The following is a 13,472-nucleotide window of genomic DNA, read 5'->3' on the forward strand; positions in this document are numbered from 1 at the left end:
CCAGTCTGAAGCAGCCCCTCCTCGTGTGAAAAACTTTCCCCAAGAGCCACTGAAAGCCTCTTCCCACTCCTAAGTGTGAAACCCGAGCGCGGTTTTTCCTAAGTGCTCAGGAAAGTGGAACCAAAGGCAAGCTAGCTCATCTCGGGATGTTTCAACCGTTGAAAGATGAACCATCTGGGCCCAGAGGCTCTGCTTGGTGCCCTACCTTGGCCCCAGAACTCTCCAGGGCTCTCCCTCACGGTACACCTGTTTCCTGCGTCACTTCGCCAGCGCATGGATTCACGGCAATGAGGCACGTACACGGTCCAGGAAGAGGAGTAGGTCAGGCAGGCGCCCACGATGGCAGAGACACTTGAATGTGGTTCTTCGTCCTGAGAGGGCTCGAAGGACATGAAGTGCAGACCCCAGCACTGGGAAAATGAGGATGATGAGACGGAAGGAAGAGAGAGAGAGAGAGAGAGAGAGAGAGAAAACAGTGGCCCTCTGCTTGATGGAAGCAATTAGGGACGACTTTTAGGTACCAGTGGCATCCCCAAGGGTGGTCATTCCTGATGTCAATGCCCACATGGTATTGGAGGATGGGTGACCCTAACCCTAGTGACAGACTGGGGTCCACCCCCCTCCTCTCAGTGACACCAATATGCACCCCAGATGACCCCTTACTGCAGCCCTGTACTCACCACATTCTCTACGCAGAGCTCCTCAGACCCGTTAGAGGGCCGGACTATAGTTTAAAAAAAACCGTGAACAAATTCCTATGCACACTGCACATATCTTATATTGAAGTAGAAAACAAAACGGGGCAAAAACACCGGGCGGGCCAGATAAATGTCCTTGGCGGGCCGCATATGGCCCGTGGGCCGTAGTTTGAGGACCCTTGTCTCCAGCACCCATAAGAAAAAAACCAACCAAATTCACTGCCTCTGAGTCAATTCTGACTCAGAGGGAGCCTGTAGGACAGAGCAGATCTGCCCCCTCTGGGTTTTTGAGGCTGTAAATCTTTGTGGGAGCAAAATGTCTCATCCCCACATACCCCCCAGGGCCCCCTCCCTGCCCAGAGTGGCTGGTTATTTTGAACTGCTGATCTTGTGATTAGCTGCCCAACATAGAACCCCCTACACCAGCAGGGCTCCCCTTCCATTAAATAATAAACAAGTCTTCAGTGATCCGTTCGACACCTCGTGATCACACAGGCTGATATGTTCTTCCATGTGGGCTTTGTTGCTTCTGAGCTAGATGGCCGCTTGTTTACCTTCAAGCTTTTAAGACCCCAGACGCTATATCTTTTGATAGCCGGGCACCATCAGCTTTCTTCACCACATTTGCTTATTCACCCGCTTTGAAGTGGAGAGGAAATGTTTTGAGAATGATGAGGGCAATGAATGTACAAATGCACTTTACACAATTGATGTGTGTATGGATTGTGATAAGAGTTGTATAAGCCCCTAATAAAATGATTAAAAATAATAATAAACAAGTCAAACTACTTCTGACATCACCGAGCTTCCACCATTGGCCATGTGGCTGTTCTCCGCATATCTAAAGATGTATGTGAACATGGGACGTTTTTAGGAAATCCACCTCCGTCTGGATTTGACGGTTTTAGATTCTTCTCTTCACCGAGACCTCAGCACTCAGCATTTCGGAAGCAGCTGTGATCACAGGAAGGGGTTTTTAGGTGCCCTGTTGGACCACAGTGCTTCTGTGCTTGGATGCTGACGCTATGTATGCATAGATATTTGTGTATATGTATATCTATACATACACACACTTTGAGGGTTTTTTCTTGGTTTTTGTGTTTAGTTCCAGGGACGGGTAGAGGGAGAATCCCTTTCAAGCTTTGCATTCGGATAAGATCAGCTTTATGAAGTCCGGTGGAGACATTTCATCTGAGCAGCAGCAGCAGCATGAGGGGGTTGAAGGTCAACTGGGTCACAGGCCTCACGGCACTAGGGAGGATTCCCTGGGCCCCACTGTGTCCTCGCAGAGAAGCTCCCCGCCTCGGCTCCTAAACAACCACCTTTTACAAGCTCTTTGTAGTCTTTAGCTAGCTCCAGGTCATCAGATGGGCAGATTAATACGGGAACCATCCTCTTTGGAGATGGTACTTATTACATCCTTCCTGTTGTGATGATGACAGGCGGGGCTTCTTTATTCGACTGCCCCCTTGCTCGCTAGCAGCAAGTGTGCAGCCGCACCCTGGGCAACTTTCTAGAGAAGCCATGGATCATCTCGGCACTCATCGGTGACAGCGCTTGGTCGTGACACCCGATGCTCGCTCGAGGTCGGCCTAGCTTTGTTATGTGATCACAGGGTGGAGGCAGATGACGTTGGCAATGCCACCATGGGGGGCCTTGGGTGGTGATGTTGCTGCTGCTAGGTGCCTTCAAGTCTGTGTCTGACCCATAGTAACCCTAGTGACAGAGTAGAACTGCCCCAAAGGGTTTCCCTGGCTGTCACCTTTACGAGAGCAGCAAACCAGGTCCTCTCCCTGGGGGGGTTCTAACTGCCAACCTTGCGGTTCGCCGCCACCGAGCACTTCACTGTGCCTGCCCCCCCAACCCCAGTTTCTCTGCCAGATCATTTTTTTAAATGTTGCCATGAGCAAAGATAACACCACACCCAGGGACTTGTGGGGCTTGTGAGTCCTTGCTCTGATGTAGTTCTTTTGCAAATGCCTACACTAGCCAGAGGGTGAGCGCTCTGGTTCAAGTCATTTTGGGTTCCCACCAGAAGTCCCAAGTTTGGTAGTATTGATCACCTCAGAAACCCTAGAAGGCATGTCCTCATCTTCTGGCCCCCACCCCACTCCCACACACGTCTACCCAGCATGTCCAAATGCACAGTAGTTGTAAGGAAGTTGGTGGCGGAAGTGTTGCGCGTTTGGGCTTCAGGCGTGTACTTTTGAAAACTAAGCCGAATCCAGAAAGCAATGAGTTGATCAGACTAAACAGCTGTGCAGCTGAGTCTGGCCATGGGCCCCCACAGGAAAGGATGTCACCATGGACATCCCAGTTGGGTTAAACCCACCCCACAACTGGAACAAGTGCATCAGCACCTAGGACAGTGTTTCTCCACCTTCCTCATGCTGTGACCCTTTAACACAGTTCCTGGATTGGTGGTGACTCCCCAGCCGTAACATTATTTTTGTTGCTACTTCATCACTCATTTTGCTACTGTTATGAATTGGGAAGCTTCTGTGAAAGGGTTGTTCGACCCCCCAAAGGGGTCCTGACCCACAGGTTGAGAACTGCTGACCTAGAAGATTGGTGGGAAGGCACCTTGGCTTCTTCTAGTTGGCCACTCACGGAGATGTTGTGGTGAGCTACTGTCTCGTTAGGCCCTGACGCGTGGGGATTCCGTGCACAATGGAATGAAATATTGCCCGATCTTGACCTTCCCGGTCATCAGTGTCGACCCGGTCCTTGGAATCCAGATGGGTCTTTCATTAGCAGTTTTCAGAAGTTGATCATCAGGCCTTTCTTCCTAATCTACCTTAGTCTGAAGACTTGGCTGAAACCTCTTCATCATAGCAACACACAAACCTCCATGGCCAGATAAGATAGGATTGCACATGAGGTCCATTGCCCGGGAACTGACCCTAGATCTCCCTCGTGGAAGGTGAGAATTATACCACTCAACCACCGTTGCCTCGCATTCCATGAGAAGGGATTGAGCAATTCGTTCATTGAAAACCTTCGGACATCTAAAGATTGCTACTGTCAGAAATGAAATGAAATGTCCAGAGGAGACGGCTGAGGTCATCCGCAAAGCCCTTCCCATCCAGAGCGCTCGGAGACTCTTACAGAGTAAACATATCTGTGGCCTAGAAATAAAGTCAATGGACGATACGTATGAAAGACCATTGGTTGAATGGGATGGGACCAAAAGAAGGCATGAAACAGCCGATGACGACCTTGAGTAATATCAACGTCACTAGTAGACAGAGAAATGTAAATGAAAAGTGGAAGCGGGTGAGAAGAATACTGAGAGAGCCGATCGCGCAGAAGGCTGGTTGTGGAATGTGAAAGTGGTTTATAAGTTTCTGGGGGCAACCCAGCCTCCATGGTTGCCAACATTATCATTGGGTCACTCTTGACTGCAAGTTACTCTTGTGTTCAGGACACCTAAGCAGTGCCCTGAGTACCCAAACCAGCCTTTGGAGACCAGAAACAGCAAGGATGAGACCCAAGACGCAGGACCTCCTCCTGCTGGAGGGCCTCTGGCTCTGACCTTGACCCTCAGGCTCTCCTTAAAAGAAAAAGAGTCTGGCAAAGGCACAGAAACATTTGAAAATAGGTGAATAATTATGTATATATATATTTAACATTTTACTTTGTTCATTCGATGAGCCTGGGTTTTATAACACAGGTGCATGACACATCTATATGTGACTTCCCAGGACACCCTGGTGTTGAGGGTTGTTTTCAGCTTCTACTGCATCCCTCTGACTTAACCAACTCGCTGACAGAGAACAGGCTTGTTCAAACATCTATGTTGATGTGTTTCCAGTCACATTTCCATGTGCTACAGAGCGGCAGAGCCCTTCCGGAGGATGCCAAGGTGAACACAGTTGTGGTTTGAAGCCTGGGTGGAGACCCAGATGGATACAATCTGTTATTTACAGCTGTGTGATCGAAACTAAGCCGCCTCATCCCAGGGGCATTAATTACAGAGGTACTAATTTGGCCTTTCCTGCTTGTTTTCAGAATGGGTAGGACAAAACCCCAGCTAATGAAGTAGACCCTCTCGGTTCACAGAGCTTTGGGATTCAGACTTCCAGCCCAGGTGGGCACAGTCAGCTGCTCTATTTGACATCTTTGCTTAAATGGCTACTCTTCAATTTGGCCTGCCCAGAACTGACCTCTGGCTGCCCAAATTGCTCCTCTCCTTGTCTTCTCCACGTCAACCATTGGCATTCCCACCCTCCCACTTGCTCAGGCCCCAAATCTTTCTCTCAGAGATCCATCAGCCAATCTTGCCATCCCTATGATCAAAATGAATCCCAAATTCAACCCTTCCCACCAGCTGCACAGTTCCCACCTTGAGCCAACGACCTTCTCCTCCCTTGGATTATTGCAAGAGCCTCCTGCCTGCTCTTCTGGCGCCGATCCTTGGACCTTCTAGTCTGTCCTTAACACCAGAGTGATCCTTCTCAATTATAAGTCAGACCATGACTAAAACTGCCTATAATTTCCAATGCTTCTCCTCCTCTCCCTCAGAGACAAGGTCCTGGAGGACCCGACCCAGCCTGCCCCTCCTCCTCACCGATTATATCTCTGCCCTCCCCACCTGCATTTCCTCCCTCTCCCCACAACTTCCCTGGTTTTTCCTGGAAGGCAGGCATGCTTTTCCCTCAAGGTCTCTGCACGGACTTTCCCTTTGCCTGGACCATCCTTCCCCTCCTGATCTGCATGGCTCCCTCCCTCCCCTCCTTTGGATCTTTGCTCAGATGCCAACTTCTCAACTAGGTCTTGGTAGAAGACTTCCCTAGTCCCTCTTGGTAGCATACTTACTCACTCTCTTGTTTCCTCTCACCTCCCCTCCTTGATGTCTCTCCCATCGTATACTGTACATATTTATCTAGTTTCTGTTTGCTCCCACTAGAGGGTCTGCTGCAGGATGCTAAACATTTTTGTCTTTTAAAAATTTTATTTTTCACTGCTGTGTTCCAAGCACATAGAATAGTACTTGGTACGTAATGGGTGCTCCACATGGAGAAATGAATGAATGAATTTTAAAAAGTGGTATTAGCATGTTTTCCAATACTTGGAGAGGACAGAAATATTTCATCCTGAGAGTCTCTATAGGTGGGCTTTTACATGCTAAAAAGCAAGCTCTCCCGAGTGAAAAGGCTTTTTCTGAGTGTATATGGGGGTAATTATGGGGCACTGTTAACAGCAAAGTCAGCAGTTCAAACCCACCAGCCACTCTGAGGGAACGAAGGAGGCTGTCTGCACCTGTAAAGATCTGCAGCTTCAGATACCCTGTATAGGATGCCCTCAATAGGGGCAGATTTGACTTGATGGCAGTGGGCTTGGGTGTGACTACTGTGATTCCTCTTGAGGACGTAGACTCAAAGCTGCTGTGTATGTTTTCCATCACCCTGTGTGTTAGTCTGGGTAGACTAGAGAAACAAATTCAGAGACATTCTATGTGTATAAGAAAGAGCTTTCTATACAAGAGCAATTGACTATTGAGAAAACATCCCAGTCCAGATCAAGTCCATAAGTCCGGTATTAGCCCATGTATTCGATACCAATCTATATAGTCCTCTTCAGACTCAAAAAACACATGCAATGATTCTGAATGCAGAACAATCACAGGCCAGTGAGTGGAAAGTCTTGTGGATCCAGTAGCAGTGGAAGTACCTCAATGCTGGCAGGGGTCTCCACCTGGTTCCTTCAGCTCAGAGGCTCTGGCTGCCATCAGCCTGTCTCCATGTGGCTTGTCAACAGAGACTCTCTCAGGGAGTCTGCCTCTGTCCCGCCTCCAGTGAGCTATCTCCTTAGCGCTTCCAAATGAGGCCATCAAGCTGCGATCTGATTGACAGGCTAAACCCCACCCCTTCACTCTTAAGCCTCAAATTGACAACAGATTATGTAACGACCACACCAGGTACCCCTAGCAAATAACAAGGAAATGACCCATGCTCCACTGCCCCCATTGTGCGTCTTGTTCTTCAGGAGCCCGTTTGGCAGCACACAGATCCTGGGAGCTGCAACAAGGACCATGTACAAAACTCACTGCCATCAAGTCCATGGTGACTTATGGTGACCCCCTGTGGGTTTCCGGGATGTAACTGTTTTATGGGAGTAGAAAGCCCAGGTCTTCTTCCCTGAAAGCTACTCGTGGTTTTGAACTATTGACCATGCAGATACGGATTGCAGCCCAACACGTAACCAGTACACCACCAGCGCTCCCTACAAAGACCAACTACAAAGACCAGCGTGGGAGAAAACGTCAGTCTGTTTCTTTTGAGAGTCATATTTAGGCATGGCTTGTGCAATGAAACCTGTTGAAAACATCTCCCAAAATATGCTAAGTCATCAACTTTCTGGAGTCTATCAGAGAATAAGATATTCTGGAGAGATGTGTTTCTGATGTTTACCATGTGGCAATTCCCACATGTAAATGGGCTCATTCAGGACCTGTTCCCAGTCCCTACTCCCTTGCCTTCCGCTGCTCTAGAGACTGTACAGTGACGTCCAAAGTTTCCAGCCTCTCATGCCGCCAATGGCCTTGGGCTGGTGGGGTGTTGGGCTGCTATCCACAAGGTCGGCAGTTCAAAACCACCAGTCGCTCCATGGAAAGTAGGTGAGGCTTTCTCCTCCTGTCAAGAGTTACAGTCCATTGTTGTGGCTCCTGTGTGTCAGTACAGCTCATTGAAGATGTCCCTCATTCACCCCTCCAACAACCATGCTGCTTTGTTCTAACAATTGGCATGTCCTGATGGTGTGTCCGAGATAAACAAGCCAAAATCATCCTTGTTGTATTTAAATTTTCACCCAGGAGAGCTGGCTGTGGGGTTCCTGGAAGGAAGAGCCCCTATATATATCCAAAAAGAAAAATCAAGGATCTTAATGATATGAATGAACTCCTGGCCAGCTGTACAGTATGACAGTCTTGTGCCGAAACTGAAGCTGGCAAGAGAAAGAAGGAGCATCCTGGCATGCAAGCTAACGCACGCCCTAATTCAAAGGCATCGGTGCTTCTTGGTGTTCCTTATTCATTATTCAGCCTTCACACGAGAAGGCTTAAAACACAGTGGCCTGGTCAGGTGGTCTTCAGAGAGCCAGCTGCCCTTTTGAGCAATTTAAAGAAGTCTCCAGAAACGTACCCAGTGTAATGGTCATTGGATTTCTTGACTGTTGCTTCCATGAGTGTTGACTGTGAATCCAACAATTTCAAAGTTCTCTCTGTTTGTCATGACGTTGCTTGTAGGTCCAGTTTTGAAAATTCGTTTTCTTTGAAATACAAACTGATTTCTTTACAATTGTTTCAAGAATCCATGACAGGAGAAATCTGGTTTATAGCTCAGTTGTGGCTTGTACAATTATTAAAACAGTTATATCTTCTGACTTGTCTTACTTTATCTTCTGTGAGATGCTGTCCAGTTCCCTTCTGCTGGGCCCCTGTTTACTAGAACAAAAACTCCTCTGTATTAGTAGGACTCTGACGGGCTCAAGTAGATTTCTTTCTTTTATATTGAAGTGTAATCCATAACGAAGGATTAGATTTTCAGCTTTTGAGCTTTATATTAAAGGATCCAAACAGTGTATCTTCATCATTTGCTCAACATGAAACCTGGGACCTTCATCCATATTGTGTCTATAAGAATTCTTTTTCATTGCTGAGCAGTATTCCTTCATGTGGATTAAAGCCCACTATATTCCTTCTTCTGTTAAACATTTGGGTTGAATCTAGTTTGATGTTACGATTAGTTAGGCTGCTATGCACATTATTGTATTGACTTTAAGTAGATGTATGTACTCTTTTCTCCTGGATATATTCATAGTATAAAGAAATTGTTTCCAGAATATAAAAAAAACAATAGAATTTCCATGTCATAGGATGTATTTAGCTTTACTTATTATTTATTTATGTACTTGAATTTAGCTTTACTGAATACTGCCAAATATTTTCTCAAACTGGTTTCACTGTTTTATATCTACCATCAATGCATGACCTCATCATTGCCAACACTTGATCTCATCGAGATCTTAATTTTAGCCATTCTGATGAGTGTATGGAGGCATCTCATTGTGGTTTTTATATATTTCCCAATGAATACTGATATTAAGAACTTGCTATATGCTTATTAAGCTATTTGGATATTCTCTTTTATAAAGTGATTTTGTTAGTCTGGGTCAACTAGAGAAAAAAATCCAGAAACACTCATGTACGTATAAGAGAGAGCTTTATATCAAAAACTAATTGTATATTAAGAAAATATCCCAGTCCAGTCCAGATCAAGTCCATAAGTCCAATACTAGTCCATAAATTCCTCTTCAGATTCGTGCAGCACATGCAATGATGCCAAATGCAGGAAGATCACAGACCAGTGGGTGAAAAGTCTTGTGGATCCAATGGTGGTGGAAGCATCTGCAGGGCTCTGGCTACCATCAGCATGGCTCCCTGTGGCTTGTAGCAGAGGAGAGAGTGCTGTGTTCTGCCTCCAGGAAGTTCCCAGAATCCTCATGAGAAGGCCACGCCCACAAGGAAGCATCAGGCTGACCTGATTGACAGGCTAGACTCTCCCTCTTCACTCTTAATAACCTCCTATCGACACGAGATTATGTCAATATCACAGGGACTATTTGAGGATTTTGCCAACTTTTTCACTGGGTTACTGTCTATTTCACATTGATTTTTGGTATTCTTTTCTATTCTGGATAAAATTTCTTTCTTTTGCAAAATTTTCTCCCTTTTGATCACTCCCTCCCTTACTCCCCTAAAGGTGTCTTTTCGTAAACAGAAGATCTTGATTTTAACAAAACGAGCCATACCATTTTTTTCTTCTTTTACAGTTAGTTACCTGCAAAGAATAGGAATTTCAGAACGCTTAATTGTGCTCATGCAGAACCTGTGTATGGTCCAAAAGACAGTCGTTCAAACAGAACAAAGGGACGTTACAGAACAAAGGGATGGCTCAAAATGAGGAAAGGTGTGCATCAGGGTTGTATGTTTTGTCATTCCTTATTCAATCTGTAAGCTGATGTACCCTGAACCAGCGGTTCTCAACCTGTGGGTCGCCACCCCTTTGGGGGGTCAAACGACCCTTTCACAGGGGTCACCCGATTCATCACAGTAGCAAAATGACAGTGATGAAGTAGCAAGGAAAATAATGCTATGGTTAGGGAGTTACCACAACATGAGGAAGTATATTAAAGGGTCGCAGCATTAGGAAGGTTGAGAACCACTGACCTAGACTATATGAAGGAAAATGCTGTATCAGGATTGGAGGAAGGTGATATTTGGATAACACAAACTTCCTTGCTGAAAGTAAAGAAGATTTGAGGAGGATCAAAGACCACAATCTCCTGTATGATTCCCATTTCAATGCCAAGGAGACAAAAATATTCCCAACTGGACCAGTAGAAAACATCATGTGAAGTGGAGAAACGATCAAAGCGCTCTAGGATCTCATCTTGCTTGGATTCACAATCAATGTTCATAGAAGCAGCAGGCAAGAGATCAAATGACAGATGGCAGCGGGCAAATCTACTACACAAGCCTTCTTTGAAGTGCTCAAGAGCAATGAGGTCACTGTGAGGATTAAAAGGTGCCTGACCCATGCCAGGGTCTCTTCAACTGCTTCATAGGCTTATGAAAGCTAGACGTTGAATAAGAATTGGTACCTCTGAGTTATGGTGTTGGTGAAGAATATTGAAATTGTTATGGATTCTGACCAGGATAAACAAACGCTCCTTGGAAGCAAGGATGGCAAGGTTTCGTCTCCTGTCCTTTGGACACGGTATTTGGAGGAACCAGTCCCTGGAGAAGGACATCGTGCTTGGTGAAGCAGAGGGTTAGCAAGAGAGAGGACGATGCACAATGAGATAGTCCCTCAATGGACTCAAAGCTCCAAAAATTGTGAGCCTGGCACAAGACCAGGCGGTGGTTCCTTCTGTGCCATACAGGGTTGGCTAAGTCAGAAGCCACTCCATGACACCTGACAGGAAGAACATTTTTGGTGTCTTCGCTAAGACATCTTTTCCTATCCCAAGGTTGATAGTTTGGTAATTCTTTGTGCATAGTAAATCATCTTAAATGTAGTGGCTTAAAATATCACCTGTCACTTTATTATCTTCCATGGCTCCTGTGGGGTCAGGAATTCAAAAGTTCTGTGCTTTGGGCTGTGTTGGGCTGCGATCCTCATAGTCGGCAGTTCAAAACCACCAGCAGTAACTCAGGAGAAAGACTGGGCTCTCTACTCCTGTAATTAGCACCGGTCTCCCAAAGCCACAGGGGCTCGCTACGAGTCAGCATTGACTCAATGGTGGTGAGTTTGGTTTGGGGTTTGGTGTTTTGGGAGTAGCTCACGCAATTGGAGTTGGGTGATGAATGGACCTGGAACAGCGCAGAACTGGGGCAACCGTGGCAGGCCAGGAAGGTTCTCTGTTTGTGTAGTCTCCAGCTCTCTCCACGTGGTCTCTCCATCTAAGCTGGTTTGGGTTTCTCCACAGTAGGGGACCTCAGGGCACTTGGACTGCTTACCTGTTACCTGAAGGCTTAAGGAGTATGTATTCCATGCATTCAGGTTGAAATTGTATTGCCCTTTGTGACTTGGCCTGTCTAGATTCAAGGAGAGACAATTAGAGACTGTGTATTGAGTGTGCAGCGGCCAAGTCTGTAGAAGATCACATGGGCAAGGTAATACAGAGGTCCTCTTTGGAAATAAAATGGATAGAGTCATAAAAGCTTTTATTCTACTTTTTCTCTAGAAATTTTGTTGCCTTGCTTTTCTCCCTTATATTTGTGATTTGTTTTTTTCAAAACTTACATGTAGACGGTGATATAAGTCTAAAATGTTATTTTTATATACTTTATATGTTATATGTTTATATGTAGATCTCCAACTGCTATAGTAACATGTATTAAAAAGTCAAAAAACAGAAAACCAGTCCGAAAGTTAAAAAAAAGAATAAATTTCAGTGTTACATTGTGAAAAAGCAGTTGACTACATAGATGTGAATGAATATATTGATTGTAAGTATTATTACAATTTTATTTACTTTTATACCAATATCACGCTATTTCAATTATGATCACTTTTATAATAATTCCTGAAATCTGGTATCATCTTTCCTCTTCCACATTTTCTTGGCTACTCTAGGACCTTTGTAGTTCCATAAACAATTTTTTTTTAGAGATTTTTTTTTCTATTTTTTGTTTTGTTTTGTTTTAATCATTTTATTGGGGGCCCATACAACTCTTATCACAATCCATACATACATCGATTGTATCAAGCACATTTGTACATTTGTTGCCATCATCATTCTCAAAACATTTGCTTTCAGTTTGTCAATTTCTAGGAGATACTTCTACAGAGTTTTAGATTTGGATTGCAATCCAATTTGAGGAAAGTTGGCATTTTAAGACATTATATGCTTGACTCCATGAACATAGTATATTTCTCCATTTATTTTGATGTTTTAAATTTTTTCTCTTTTTTAAGTTTTCAACATAAAACCTTACACATCTTTTGTTATATTTATCCCTAAAATTTGATGCTTCTGATAGTACTGTAAATAGTAGTTGTAATTTGCTTTAAAAACCCCACACCATCAAACCAAGCTCACATCAAGCCAACTCTGACTCATGGTGAGCCCAGGACAGAGCAGAAAAATGTTTAAAATAAAAAACACTCACTGCCAGCAAGCTGACGCTGGCTCATAGTGACCCTCTAGGCTAGGATACACCTGTCCTTGTTCATTTCAAAGGCTATTAATCTCATCTTTCCCCTCAGGGCTGCTGGTGGTTTCCAACTACTGACCTTTTTCAATACAACTGATGTTTCAGACTAACTTTGTATTCTGCATCTTGATAATACCTCTTATGAATTCTAATTCTACTTGCATTTACATTCCGTTGGATTTTCTACTTCTATGATCACGCCATCCTTTCCAAGCTTCCTATCCATTCTTTTTGCTTCATTGGGCTGGCTAGAATATTCACAACTATCTTGAACAGAAATGGTGACAGTTAACAGTCTTGCTTTATCTTTAGTCTCAGAGGGAAATCATTCCTTATTCCATCATCAATTATAACATAAGCTATAGGGTTGGTTGGTTTGGTTAGAGCATTTTCATCAGATTCAGGAAGTTCCCTTCTGTTCCTGAAAACTAAGAGTTTTCATCATGAATTGGTATTTAATTTCATCAAATTCTTATTCTTCATCTATTGAGAAAACTACTTTTTCCTTTAGTTCATTAACACATGAATTATATGGATTATTGGGATAACCTCCATTTAATCATGATGCCTCAAATTTTAAGATATAGTTTCTGGGTTTCTATTTGTTAAAATTTTGTGTGGACAGAAAAGTTATCTACTTTTATACAATGTATTGACCTGTAATGGGCATAATTACTAATAATGCCCCCCTTCAGGCTAAGTAAGATAGTAAATTATATGCTGATACTAATAAAGCCTATGGGCTTTCTGGGTGACGAAAATGGTTAAATACTTCACAACTGGTTGGAAGGTTAGTGACTCAAATTTTCCCAGAGGGGCCTCAGACAAGCTTCGTGAATTTGATAGCTTAACCAGATTCTAAGAAGCACTTCCACAGTATTTCCTCATCCTAATTAGATTGGGGGGGTCACTGTTAATAAGGATGCCAATACAGGGAAATATATGAGTGGGTACCCCCCCAAAAAAGGAATTTTTTTCAGAGCTATGTATTTAATATTTTTTTTACAAAACAACCTAATCACCTTCAAAATGCTCTCTAGTACACGTAATAC

The sequence above is a fragment of the Echinops telfairi genome, unplaced genomic scaffold, assembly GCF_000313985.2.
Source record: "Echinops telfairi isolate 266 unplaced genomic scaffold, ASM31398v2 ScPeMD7_2573;HRSCAF=3158, whole genome shotgun sequence".
Classification (NCBI taxonomy): Eukaryota; Metazoa; Chordata; class Mammalia; order Afrosoricida; family Tenrecidae; genus Echinops; species Echinops telfairi.